Below are 14,120 nucleotides of genomic sequence, written 5' to 3' on the forward strand. Positions count from 1 at the left end.
ATCGCAGCTATCTGCCAATCACCCATTCCCACCACCCTTCTGAGTAATACCCCTCCCCACCTTCTCACTATATAGAAAGGTCCGGTGACTTCTGTTTCAGTGTATCTGAAGAAGTGTGCATGCACACGAAAGCTCATACCTAGAACTAACTCAGTTGGTCTTTAAGGTGCTACTGGAAGGAATTTTTTTATTATGCTTCAGATTGAGTGTCTTCAGGTTACGCTTCGTGGCGACCCGGACGTAATGGAGTGCATTACTTCCGAGTTTCACCGCTCGCGCATGCGCAGACACGGTGAAACGTGACCCACGCATCATGGTCGCGTGTTACATTCTACTCAGGATATGAACGGGGCTCTGGAATGGATCACGTTCGCATCCAGAGGTACCACTGTATTATTAATCTACGGGTTTTGCATGATATTTTTGTACAATGCTTCTATTTTTGAAGAAAAAGATATATTTCTGCCTTAGAATTTTAAAAGAATTGACTTTTGATGATAATGTGTGTTTGGTGTTTCTCATTCAGTGCTGAATTTATATCAGTTTATAGGTAAACTGATGCACATAAATTATACCGCACGATAACTTAGTATTTAAAGCTCCGGTGCAGTGGTGTAGCCAGCCACTCGGGCCCCCGGGGCGAGCCATCCACAGGATGGGGCAAGCCGGGGCAGGGCATGCTGTGTGGAACCGGAGCCTGCCGCCTCCCAGGAGAGATGCGTGGCTCAGGAGCACTGTCTCCATGGTAAGTGGATGCCCGGTGCGCCCCCCCCCCCCAGCTATGCCAATGCTCAGGTGCATTGTGGTGGGGTTAGACTAGATGACCATGGTGGCCCCCTTCCAACTCTACAATTCTATGATGAAGAAGAAGAAGATATAGAATAAGAGAACAAGAAGAACATGCAGTTTAGAGAAGATTGGAAAACGTTTATTGAATATATAGGAAATAAGTGTAGCATTAATATCTGGCAGCCTTCAGATGAATTCAACAGTGTAAACAAGTTTTGAGGGATGTAATCAGGGCCAGATTTAGGTTTGATGAGGCCCTAAGCTACTGAAGGTAATGAGGCCCTTTATATGTCCTTTGTCAACAACAAATTGTTGCTGTTTTTTTGTGTTGAATATATGCTATATGGTAACTTACGGACCTAATAAGTATCTAAAGCCATTTGCACGTAACAAATAGGAGCCTACACAACACAAAACACACTTGCCTGTATGTAGCTTTTATTTTGTTTGTTTTTTATCCTTATTTTGGAAATGTACATCCAGTTTTTTCCCTTTAAATTTTTTGAGGGCCCCCAAGAGAGTGGGGCCCAAAGCTATAGCTTGTTTAGTTCATATGTAAATCCAGCACTGGATGTAATAATGGAATTTGTTGTTGTTGTTTAGTCATTTAGTCGTGTCTGACTCTTTGTGGCCCCATGGACCAGAGCACGCCAGGCACTCGTGTCTTCCACTGCCTCCCGCAGCTTGGTCAAACTCATGATAGTACAGTGGTGCCCCGCAAGACGAATGCCTCGCAAGACGGAAAACCCGCTAGACGAAAGGGTTTTCCATTTTGGAGGTGCTTCGCAAAACGAATTTCCTATGGGCTTGCTTCGCAAGACGAAAATGTCTTGCGAGTTCCTGCGGGGTTTTTTTCCCTTTCCCCCCCTTTTTCTAAGCCGCTAAGCCGCTTATCTGCTTATCCGGTAAGCCGCTAAAAGCCGCTAATAGCGCTAATCCGCTAAGCCGTCAATGGGCTTGCTTCGCAAGACGAAAAAACCGCTAGACGAAGAGACTCGCGGAACGGATTAATTTCGTCTTGCGAGGCACCACTGTACAGTCATACTAACGTCCACTTCGTGTTACGTCCGCTTCGTGTTACGTTCTTTCAGGTTACACCCCGCAGCGACCCAGAAGTACCAGAAACGGTTACTTCCTGGTTTCGCCGCTCGTGCATGCGCAAAGCGCAAAATGACATCACATGCATGCGCAGAAGCGGTGAATCACGATCCGTGCGTGTGCAGACACGCCGCTGCGGGTTGCGCTCTTTTCATGTTGCGAATGGGCCTCCGGAACAGTTCCCATTTGCAACCAGAGGTACCACCGTAGCTTCGAGAACACTGCCCAACCATCAATAATAGAATACTGAATAGTATAGTTTTTGTGAAACATGCAAGGGTTTATGATATGCAAAATGAACCATGGAAAGAGAAGAACGGAAGTCACTGATATCTTAAGGATGTAAAAAATGAGTACTTTAAATTGTAGAAAAGAAAATTTAATTAAAAAAATTATATTTTAAAAAGAAGAAGAGGACGTCCCGAGAAATCTTGGAGGCATCGGAGTCGCGGGGGCGCATCTCGCAAGGTGACCACCGGGTCGCTCTGCCCAGCTCGGTCCTCGCGTTCCCTTTCACCCGAGGCGCCGCCTCTCCGAGAGGATCGCTCTCCCGGCTCCGACGTCGGCCGTGGGCGGCGCGGCTCCTCCCCGGCGCTCGGCGGCTCCTCCCCGGGGCGGCCGCTGCCGTGCGCCCCGGCCTCTCCTGGCGAGCCCGTGCGTCGTGACGCAGCTGGCGAGCGCGTCCCGAGCGCAGGCCCTTCGCCGCCTCCCGCGCCGTCTCGGTCCCGAGCGGAGGAGGCGCCTCTCTTCTCCTGGCTCCCCAGCGCCGCCGGGCGAAGCGACCGGGAAGAGCCGAGCGGCGGAGAGAGAGAGGCGGACCCGCCCGGGCGCGCGCCAAGCAGCTGGCCCGCCCCGACGGGCGTCGCTTCATCTCCGGCTGCTTCCTCCTTGCCTGTATGTAGCGGGGGGAGCCGGAGGGAAACCTCGGCTTCCTCTGCAGCGCCGCCGTCGCGGGGGGGGAGAGTCGGTGGCCAGCCCCCCACGCGCCCCTTTCCCGAGGTATTAGCTCCCGGTCCTTCTCCAGGGGCGGCGTTGCGCCCGGGCGCAGTCTTGGTGCGCTTTCGCTTCCCCGGTGGGGCGAGTTTGGGGGCGCAGCAGAGGGTTTGCTGCCTGGCGGGAGTGGGGAGGAAAGGATAGCGGGGTTGGGGGTTAAAGGAGGCGTTGGTGGGGTTGTTACTCCGGCCTCTTTCTTTCTCTTTCTTTCTTTCTTTCTTTCTCTCATTCCCTCCTTTTAAAACCACAAAAGCAAAACTAATTTTGCGCAGGAAACTTCGGGCGGGCTGGGCTTCCTTTCACCCACCCAGAGAAATTCCCTTACCAGACACGAATGAAACCAAAGTGCAACCCTATCAAAACGGGCTGGATCGCTTGGGATATTAAGAGTTATGAAGGCCAGGGGTGTAATCCACCCCCCTCCCCATTATTTCCCCCCTTCTATTAAAATAATATTAATGAAATATTATAATAACTGTCTATTTAGGCTGTAGTTGCAGTCTGAGGTAGAAAGATGTGAACTCTTTCCTCGTGGACAAGAAGAGGCCTTTCTTCCACCTTGCCGATGGTGTGTATTTTTATTTTTTAAAAAACTTTTTTTTGGGGGGTGGGAATCGGTGTTTAAGTAATGCACCTTCAAAATATAGTTAAAGGGTTGAGGAGATTTCCCTCACGTGCCTATTGTGTTTCAGCTAAGGGGTAATTATTGTAGTCCTAGTGCATATAATTATGATTTGTTTTTGCACTTTCTCTTTTGCAGCATGGAACTTGTTTTCCAGCTGCTAATCTGCTTCTTAAGAAGGAAAGATTGTGTGGGTTGTTGGGGAAGGGGAGATCTGGGGCAGCAAACTTTTTATCTGGGGTGGGAAGGAGTAATGAAATGTGCAGTTTCAGTAACAGAGGGCAGGGAGGCTGTTTAGCTCTCCATCCTCTTACTTGATCACTCCAACTTTCCTGGTCTATATAGGAAACAGATTCCCTTTGACATTGCTGAGTTGTAACTTTGGAAAATTATGGAGTGCGAAGGAAATGAAAAATACCAGTAGGAAACATGTCAGGTAATTTCGTAGATTTTTTTAAAGCTGTTGCTATTTAACAAACCAAAACCAAAACAAAACACAGAGTCTGTATATGAGCTGTTGGTTTTCAGACAGCAAAATCGGTGTGAATTATATGGGAGATACATGATTGTATCTTCCAACATCCTTTTCTTTGATTAAAAACAGCTGTGATGTGGTCTTGGCCAATAGCTACGAAGGGGGGAAAATAGGTACCTGTAGAAATTTGAAGTTGTTTGAAGGGTGTGGGAGGAAGCTTGGGATCCATCTAGTCCGGTTATTCATTGTGTTGTGCAAACCCATTCCTTATATACTTGCAATTTATTTTTTCGTCAAATGTGCATGTGTTGTATATGCAATTCATACATTAAGAAAAAGAAGAAGAGCATTAATATTGCTGTCAAAAGTTAAGGTTTCGAGCTCTTCCTGACATCTGTAAAATATTTGTTGCTTTGTCGCCTGGCCAACTGCTGCTTTCCTTGGTGTCATTTCCTTGTGGGCTGATGCTACAGGCAACAGATAAGAATACAGTGGTGCCCCGCAAGACGAATGCCTCGCAAGACGAAAAACCCGCTAGACGACAGAGTTTTCCATTTTTGAGGTGCTTCGCAAGATGAATTTCCCTATGGGCTTGCTTCGCAAGATGAAAACGTCTTGCAAGTTCTTGCAAGTTTTTTTTCCCTTTCCCCCCCTTTTTCTAAGCCGCTAATAGCGCTACTGCGCTAAGCCGCTAATAGCCGTGCTTCGCAAGACGAAAATACCGCAAGACGAAGAGACTCGCAGAACGAATTAATTTCGTCTTGCGAGGCACCACTGTACTTGCAATTTTTTTCCCGTCAAATGTGCATGTGTTGTATATGCAATTCATACATTAAGAAGAAGAAGAAGAGCATTAATATTGCTGTCAAAAGTTAAGGTTTCGAGCTCTTCCTGACATCTGTAAAATGTTTGTTGCTTTGTCGCCTGGCCAACTGCTGCCTTCCTTGGTGTCATTTCCTTGTGGGCTGATGCTATGGCCAACAGATAAGAATATTGCCCTTTTCATCAAATCAAATAGTTGATTTTTCCACCCTGCAGCTGGTAGTGTTTTACTGACATTGGAAGAGGAGCACAGGACCTCTGTTCCAAGTTGGCTGTTGCAAAGGAGTGTAAAACCTTGATTACGAGTTGGAGCGAAAAGCCCCCTCTTAAATGCAAAGCAGCGAGGAGCTTCATAGTTTTCTGCCACTGTTGCACTGCTCTCGTCCCCCCCCCCACAGCACAGATGTGTGTGAACAAACAACACATCCTCACATGTGTGTACACATTCCATGAGAGTCTTGGCTGTCTGTCGTGGCCCTCAATGTTGAATGAAGAACTTGGAACTCCCTGCACAGTTTCTGCTAAAGGTTTTGATGCATAAATCAGATTGGTACATAGGCAAAGCGCAGGTTACAAGATGTAGCAGGTATCTTGTATAAAGGGCTAGGTATAGAGATATGGCTAAGTGCAAGCAGATAATGTTGATCCAATAAGCCACATCCTTTTGAAGAGTGGGGTAAGCACAGCTCTTAGCATGGCAAGTGGTCAGCACCCAATTAACTCTGAATTAATTGCCTTCCAGGGACGCGGGTGGCGATGTGGGTTAAACCACAGAGCCTAGGACTTGCCGATCAGAAGGTCGGCGGTTCGAATCCCCGCCACGAGGTGAGCTCCCATTGCTTGGTCGCTGCTCCTGCCAACCTAGCAGTTCGAAAGCACGTCAAAGTGCAAGTAGATAAATAGGTACCACTCCGGCAGGAAGGTAAACGGCGTTTCCATGTGCTGCTCTGGTTCACCAGAAGCGGCTTGGTCATGCTGCCACATGACCTGGAAGCTGTACATCGGCTCCCTCGGCCAATAAAGCGAGATGAGCGCCGCAACCCCAGAGTCAGCCACAACTGGACCTAATGGTCAGGGGTCCCTTTACCTTTACCCTTTATAGAGACATGGCTAAGTGCAAGCAGATAATGTTGATCCAATAAGCCACATGCTCCCTGGGCCTTCCTTTTGAAGAGTGGGGTAAGCACAACTCTTAGCGTGGCAAGTGGTCAGCACCCAATTAACTCTCAATTAGTTGCCTTCCTGAAAGAGGGACATCCTCAATGACAGGAGAAGGAGACGTCTGCCTAGGGTTGGCCAATGTCACAGGGCTGGAACAGTCCTCTGGCAACTCACTTTGCCCCTGCCTTGGATCCATTTCTCCATTCCTCCTCGCCAAGTTCAGACATCTCCAACTCCCTGAGCACCTCCTGTTCCTCCTTAGCATCTGACCACCCCCTGCATGAAACCTGCAATAGCTTCATGGCATCGCCCCGTTTCTGAAGTGCCCCCACCCCAGTCATGAGGTTTGGATTTGCCCGGATAGCATTAATGGAATTTAGCAGTTAACTGGGGGCATGCAAGTCACCTGTGTCTTCCCAGAATGGCTCTATTAGCCATAATTGGTCCAGTGAATCAAATACCTGCAGCCTAGAGTTGCCCAGCTCCAACTCCCTGAGCTCTTCCCTTTCCTCCTCAGGATCCGGCCATCTCCTCCATGACACTGGCTCTCAGTCACAAATACTCACATGTTTAGAGACCTGTCAGGAATGCTTTACTGTGAGGGATGCAGGTGGCGCTGTGGTCTAAACCACTGAGCCTCTTGGGCTTACCACTCAGAAGGTCGGCAATTCAAATCCACATTACGGGGTGAGCTGCCGTTGCTCGGTCCCAGCTTCTGCCAACCTAGCAGTTTGAAAGCACGCCAGTGCAAGTAGATAAATAGGTACCACTGCGGTGGGAAGGTAAACGCCGTTTCCGTGCAGTCTGGCTTTCGTCACGGTGTTGTGTTGTGCCAGAAGCGGTTTAGTCCTGCTGGCCACATGACCCAGAAAGCTGTCTGCGGACAAACACCGGCTCCCTCGGCCTGAAGGTGAGAGGAGTGCTGCAACCCCATAGTCGCCTTTGACTGGACTTAACCATCCAGGGGTCCTTTACCCTTTTTAGCTTTACTGTGAGGGCAAACACTACTGTAACAGTTGCATTCCTATGGTAAACAAGATTGTCTTGTAAAAAGTGAAGCCTTTCAGAAAGAGGAAGTTTAAAAGCAAGGGAAGCTTCCAAAGGGCCTTGGAAGCTGCAGAGCAGGCATAGGCAAACTCGGCCCACTAGATGTTTTGGGACTACAACTCCCATCATCCCTAGCTAACAGGACCAGTGGTCAGGGATGATGGGAATTGTAGTCCCAAAAAAACATATGGAGGGCTGAGTTTGCCTATGTCTGCTGCAGAGGCTTTGTTCAACTGGAAAATGAAAGGCAAGCAAGGTGCTTAACACTTGGTATTGCATTGGCAGTGCCAGTCATGCAGGAGTTAAAGTACAGCTTTGGAAGCAAACTCTTTAAAGTTAACCCAGTGGAAGCAAAATGTCCTCGGCTACAGAATATTACTAAAGGACACTGAGTGTCTCTTGTGTAACTGTATAACTGTACGCTATGCTTACTTGTGTTCAGTGCCAGTTAATTACATAATTATTACCTTATTCTGGTTGTAAGGTTATATATCAGCCTTGGTATATTTTGACAGGTGGCATTTTACTTTTAATAACAGCTTCATTAATTGGGAGTGAGTGAGTGAGTGTGTGTGTGTGTGTGTGAGTGTGTGCAGTGGGGTGTTAATTCAGCTTTGGGAAGGGCAAAGTATTTCACAATTGGGAGTTAAATATTCTTGAAAGAGGCAACTTAGGAAATTGCTCTGCATTTATTCTGCTTTTAAAACCTGGTCACTGAGTTCTTTTTGCATGGTCCTTTTTTATATCAAAGGCAGTGTCCAAAATCAACTTCTGTGGTGCTTTGAGAGTTACAGCTACAACTTTTTAATATACCAGAGCATTAAGAATATAAGTTTAATTCTGTATTTTTGAAATGTGTGTGTCTGACTTACTTGGTTGCATATTTGATGTAGTGCACTTATTTTCAGAATATCCTGTTCTTTGAAATATTTGTTTTATGTATTGAATTCGTATACTGCTCTTCCTCCCAAACGAGCCTAGGGCAGCAAACACATCCTCAATGTTAAACAAACCCCTCTAAGAGTAATCCGTCATTCCTAGTGTCCAGTGTCTTAACTAATGCCAAACTAGAATTTTCCACTCTCTCAATATACTCAACAGATCCCAAAGTACTGAATAGTGTATCAGTATGTACTATAACATGCACTCATTGGTATCATTATCATAGTCTGAAGCTTCCACTGTAAATTCTTGTAAATTGATGCTTCTGACTTAGATAAGAATGTTCTAGTTAACCATGGTGGCAAAAAATTGTTTCGATATTTTGAAAAAAAATGTGGATTTTGTTTAAGTTTGGGAGTTGAAAAGATGTAAGAGGTGATATCAAATGTTGGTAGTCTAACTCATAGTTAACCCATTGATTTCAGTGAGTCTTGTTGGAGGATGAATTAGGTATTGTTTTTAGTTGAACTGAGTGTTGATTCCATATATTTGCAAAAAGGGAAAGCCAACATCAAACAGATTATGCCTTCTACTCCCTCCCTTTCAACCCCATTCCAGATTACTGCATTTTCTGCCTTCAGTGCATCAGCAAAAAGCAGATTTCCACTGTGACTCGCAAGGTCTTTAAACTATGTAGTTAGAGCCAATTTGGCGTCTATATCAATATATACAGAACAAACAACACAGTGTGCATTGCTTTATATTTGCTGAATGTTATCTGCCGTTTCACAGATCCAATTTGCTATGCATTTTACTCCCAGTAATAATAGCATCTTCTAATACCATATTCTTTTGTTAATCCTCCTTGCACACAATCAGTTATTCTGCAGAGTTCAGCTCTAATGAATGCTCACTCTGATCACAAAACTCTGATTTCACTGATCAGAAAACGTTTTATCCAGTGCTGATCCAAACCCTCCTTCCTGCCCCATCTCATCGCACCCATTTAAGATGCTACAGTTCTTTCTTATTTACTGTCTCTCTGTGTGGAACAGAAAACACTTTTACAAATGCTGTCACCAGTGTCTCTGGTTTGGAAATCCATCCTGGTGCTCCCACCTTGCCTTCTTTGCACGCTTGTGTTGCAAACATTCAGAAAACCTGCCACAAGACTTGGAAGCGAATACGAATGCAGCAAGGAACAGCCGTGTAGTCTGTTGTGAGTCATGAAGATCTGGACCATTTGTATCATTGCCACAGTTCAGAGCTTCTGCTGCAATATCTTTTGGTAACTGTTTCCATGGCAGGGAGCACATTATTCCAAAACACGGTTCAGACTCTTGACAAGCATATTTATATTTGCTGTATCCTGCTTAGATGTTTTCGGCACAAGTTAGCAGCATGTAAACATTCTTATAAATAAAATGAAAATACTGGCATTGGAAGTTCTCACAGACAGCAATATCTGCCATTTGTTTTGCTGGCATCAAACATTTAGGGTTTCTTCTTTTGATAGAAAACAATGGATGCCACCATTCTTCTTTCTGAGTGTCATGTATCAACAGCAGTTGCTACACCAGGGAGCAATTAGGAAATGGGCATGCTCCAAGCATATGTCAAACAATTGCCTTCTGATGAGGTTCTTTGGGCTTTGGTATGTTGGCCTAGATAGGTGTTGTGATGATTCTGCATGTGAAAGGGCAGGTCCTGTGACCTGTGTCAAGCTTTTCTGTGTCTTTGAACACATATACATATACTGCAACTCTGTTTAACGTTAGTGGTGAATATCTGGTTCATAGGTAAAGGTAAAGGGGCCCCTGACCATTAGGTCCAGTCGTAACCGACTATGGGGTTGCGTTGCTCATTTCGCTTTATTGGCCGAGGGAGCCGGCGTACAGCTTCCGGGTCATGTGGCCAGCATGACTAAGCCGCTTTTGGCGAACCAGAGCAGCGCACGGAAATGCCGTTTACCTTTCCGCCGGAGCGGTACCTATTTATCTACTTGCACTTTGATGTGCTTTCAAACTGCTAGATTGGCAGGAGTAGGGACCGAGCAATAGGAGCTCACCCTGTGGCGGGGATTCGAACCGCCGACCTTCTGATCGGCAAGCCCTAGGCTCAGTGGTTTAACCCACAGCGCCACCTGCGTCCCATTATCCGGTTCATAGGTTTGCATATATCCCCTTGTCACTGAGTACCGTATTGGCCCGAGTATAAGCTGCACCTTTAAAATTCGGGGGGAGGGGAGACAATACCCGAATATAAGCCACTCCCTTAAAATTCTGCAGGCACTCACACCCTTTCCGTTTTACCGTATGTCTGTGTTTTAGCAGCAACATAGTAAAATCCAATTTTTGTAAGGTCGCGAATTTAAGCCACACTTTTCACGGTTGGCATTTGGAGGGGGGTGCGGCGTGTATTCGGGCCAATACAGTAATAGGCGAAAGGATGGGGGAGAACACTTCTTTTAATTAAAAAGTGGAAATATAATTTTATGCCTATCTCATAACAGATGTGGATATTCAACTAATGCAACCGAACCACTCCTGAATCTGGTCCAAATTTTAGAAAACAAAGGAATCACATAGATCAGTGGTTTTCTGGTTCGGGAATAGGATCAGAATCTTATTCTGATTTGTGAATGTATCCTTGACTCAGTTGATGTTCCTATCCTCTAACTATCTGCTATAATTAGATTTACAGTAAGTAGAATGGCACCTGCTATAGCCTTAGAATGGCAGTTTCAAAAACTTCCTATCTTAGTTGGGCATCTTTAGTGCTCAGTCATCAGTTGACATCAGAAATAATTTGATTCTGTACATTTTTAATAGATTTAGGGATGATGGGCTTATTGAGTGAGAGAGAGCAGCTGATGTAAATTAAATAGCTTCTGGGCTTCATGCCTGTGCCACACAAATTGCATTGTACCCCGACTTTTTGATAAGTGAATACCTAATTTCATGGCCGCCAATACCAGCTACCTTTGATGGGTGTAGTGTATTCACACATATTATTAACTTGCTTGTGATGGTTCTCTTTTGTGCAGTTAAGCAGCTGCACGTTGGAACAGTTATTTCCTAAGACCGTTGTTAAGGCAGTTCCTTTCTTGGTTATAAAAATAAGTATTGATTAATTTTCGTTTACACTTTGTCAGATTCGTTCACACTAAACAGCTGCATGAGTTTATAACCAGGCATCTCAGGTTAGCTGGAATATGTTAGATATATTTTGCAGAAACAGAACATGCAAAACTGAAAATATACAAGCTAATCATTAGTCTGCTATCTTTTTGTGGCAAGCCATATTTACATAATAAGACAAATATAACTAATATTGTTTAGTCTATGGATGCAATCACAGAACTGTGTGTTTTCTCATTGTATATTTGCATGGGAAATGTCACGTATCTAAAGAACTAAAATAACATACGTTGACATTCTTTCCTTCTCAAAACAGTTATTCATGGTTACATTTTATCTTCAGTCTTTATCCTAAAAGATAGCTATAATTGTATATTGGTTGGTGCTGAAAATAATTCAACCTCCAGGGAAACAATGTCTGCATCTCTGCCAACAATGCACAGGAGTGGGGGGGGGTGTCACTTTGTGGCACCTGAATTCAAAATCCTATCCCTAATCTTGGTAAAGTTCTACCTATCTCCACCCTTTTCTTCCTACCCAAGAGGAATAGTGCAAATCATGAACTTCTAACTAATTGCTTAAATGTCCCTTGCTGTATTCTTTGGAAAGCTTTACCAGTTATATAAACGCTAGAATTCTGACACTGCATTGATAGAACGTAGAGTTTTATGACTTTGCATTGCAGGTGATGTCTTCTCAATCAAACCGTGGCATATTTATTGAACCTTTGTTCTCTCAACTAGGGGGACCAATTCTAATTTTTGTTGCTTTTCTACCAGTGCTTTTATCCCAAAGCATCTGCGCTTCTCTGTTCAAAATCTACGTGTACTCAGTGGACGAACTCAGGACTACTATGAGATATAAATTACAAATCCACCCATCTATGATTCTATGAATCATTGTTCTTACTAGACAGTCTTGATCAAGTCACAGTTTTCCAGCCTTAGTTCTGCATTTGTAAAATGGGGAAAATATCCACTTGCTTCATATATTTGTTGTAGTAGGAGAGGCTGTGCAGCACTGCTTCACTGTAAAAGCGTTTATGCAATTGACTAGCAATTACAACAACACAGACAAAATGCTCATTATTGTGACAGGAAGCAACAGAGAAAAGACATGGTTCTTGTAGGAACACCTGGCAATAAACTGTGTTTGTGGCTTTGCATATTGCTGTGGCTTTTGCATATTGCTGATATATAATGCCACTGCTTATATATCAGCACTGGTTATATGCCCAGGGCTGCCTGGGAATTCGTAGAAACCCAAAGATATTGTGATTTTTAAATACAGTGGTACCTTGGGTTACAGGCTCCGCTAACCCAGAAATAGTACCTCGGGTTAAGAACTTTGCTTCAGGATGAGAACAGAAATCGTGCGGTGGCGGCGCGGCAGCAGCGGGAGGCCCCATTAGCTAAAGTGGTGCTTCAGGTTAAGAACAATTTCAGGTTAAGAACGGACCTCCAGAAAGAATTAAGTACGTAATCAGAGGTACCACTGTAGTGTAATTTGGCAGTTTGGACCTGCCACACCAAAAATCGAGTGGATACACACCAAAGTTACTTCTCTGTCCACTATCTCAATTCAAAATAGTGTCAAGCGTCAAATAACGCCCCACCTTCTTTGCAAGAGACTTGTCTCAAAGAGCTCCTCTGGAAAATTGCAATTGACATGGTGATAAACTTTTAGCGTGTCCAAACACTAGCTTTTGACAGATTTAGGGGAGAGTGACTGGTTTGGTCACACCGGGCATGAAGCCTTGGGGGTGCCATGGGGGGCTGTAAATATGATTAGAATGGAGCACAAGGGGGGGGCAAATTTGGGTGTTGCACACCAATGAAATGGAGGCAGTGAAAGATTTTACTTTCTTGGGCTCCATGATCACTGCAGATGGTGACAGCAGTTACAAAATTAAAAGACGCCTGCTTCTTGGGAGAAAAGCAATTATAAACCTAGACAGCATCTTAAAAAGCAGAGACATCACCTTGCCAACAAAGGTCTGTATAGTTAAAGCTATGGTTTTCCCAGTAGTGATGTACGGAAATGAGAGCTAGACCATAAAGAAGGCTGATCGCCGAAGAATGGATGCTTTTGAATTATGGTGCTGGAGGAGACTCTTGAGAGTCCCATGGACTGCAAGAAGATCAAACCTATCCATTCTGAAGGAAATCAGCCCTGAGTGCTCCCTGGAAGGACAGATCCTGAAGGTGAGGCTCCAAGACTTTGGGCACCTCATGAGAAGAGAAGACTCCCTGGGAAAGACCCTGATGTTGGGAAAGATGGAGGGCACAAGGAGAAGAGGATGACAGAGGATGAGATGGTTGGACAGGGTTCTCGAAGCTACCAACATGAGTTTGACCGAACTGCGGGAGGCAGTGGAAGACAGGAGTGCCTGGTGTGCTCTGGTCCATGGAGTCACGAAGAGTCGGACACGACTAAACTACATACCAATGAAATTTGTGACCCCAAGGTCCTCCACTATTTTTGGTGGCTTGGTGCCGTGTGACTAATGCACCAGCATAGACTCAGCCAATGTGATCACTCTCCATCCTCTTAGCTGCAAGATTCCTTCATTATCCACTATGTATGAATTGTGATGTGTATCCTATTGCCTTTGACTTGGGAACAATCAGGCAGAAACATAAATGCAAGTGAGGCATTCTTTGACTGCATTTCATCTGAAATAAGCCCTTGGACTCATGAAAGCTTATATGATGGATTAAATGGAAGACTGTTGTGGATGGGATGGGTATAAAAAAGGACCGTGAGAAAGGAGAAATAATAATGGAAACTAGCTTCAGAGAAAGTCATGGGTGACTAATGATATGAACCTAATGACCTGGAAATGGGTTTTGAATTATAAATTCCTTCCTCATTCTAACCATAGACCCAAAGTCTACAGTAAAGTTAAAGTCCCCAAAACATTGTCAAAATTATTGAAACAGATTTGGTTTCTTTTATTTTTGAAAAACCCAGCTTTTTAAAAATTGGCATATGTATGTTCTATCCTGCCTCTCAGTTGTTTTCAATTCCTTTGGCTTGCTTCCTTTTGCATATAAGGATTGGTCTTCTGCCTTCTGAAACTGCCAGAACT

The 14,120-nt window shown here is 44.7% G+C and overlaps 1 protein-coding gene across 1 annotated transcript in view; it reads left to right on the forward strand.

Moving 5' to 3' along the window:
• The first annotated feature begins 2,695 nt into the window (after positions 1–2,695).
• JAK2 (Janus kinase 2) overlaps positions 2,696–14,120 on the forward strand; it is a 94,141-nt gene continuing 82,716 nt past the window's right edge. Inside the window, exons 1-2 of the mRNA XM_081844836.1 lie at positions 2,696–2,886; positions 3,368–3,448. The gene's annotated coding sequence lies outside the window, so the exon portion shown is untranslated. The remainder of the gene's footprint in view (positions 2,887–3,367; positions 3,449–14,120) is intronic.

This window comes from Podarcis erhardii, assembly GCF_964252035.2.
Source record: "Podarcis erhardii genome assembly, chromosome: 17".
NCBI classification, from domain to species: Eukaryota; Metazoa; Chordata; class Lepidosauria; order Squamata; family Lacertidae; genus Podarcis; species Podarcis erhardii.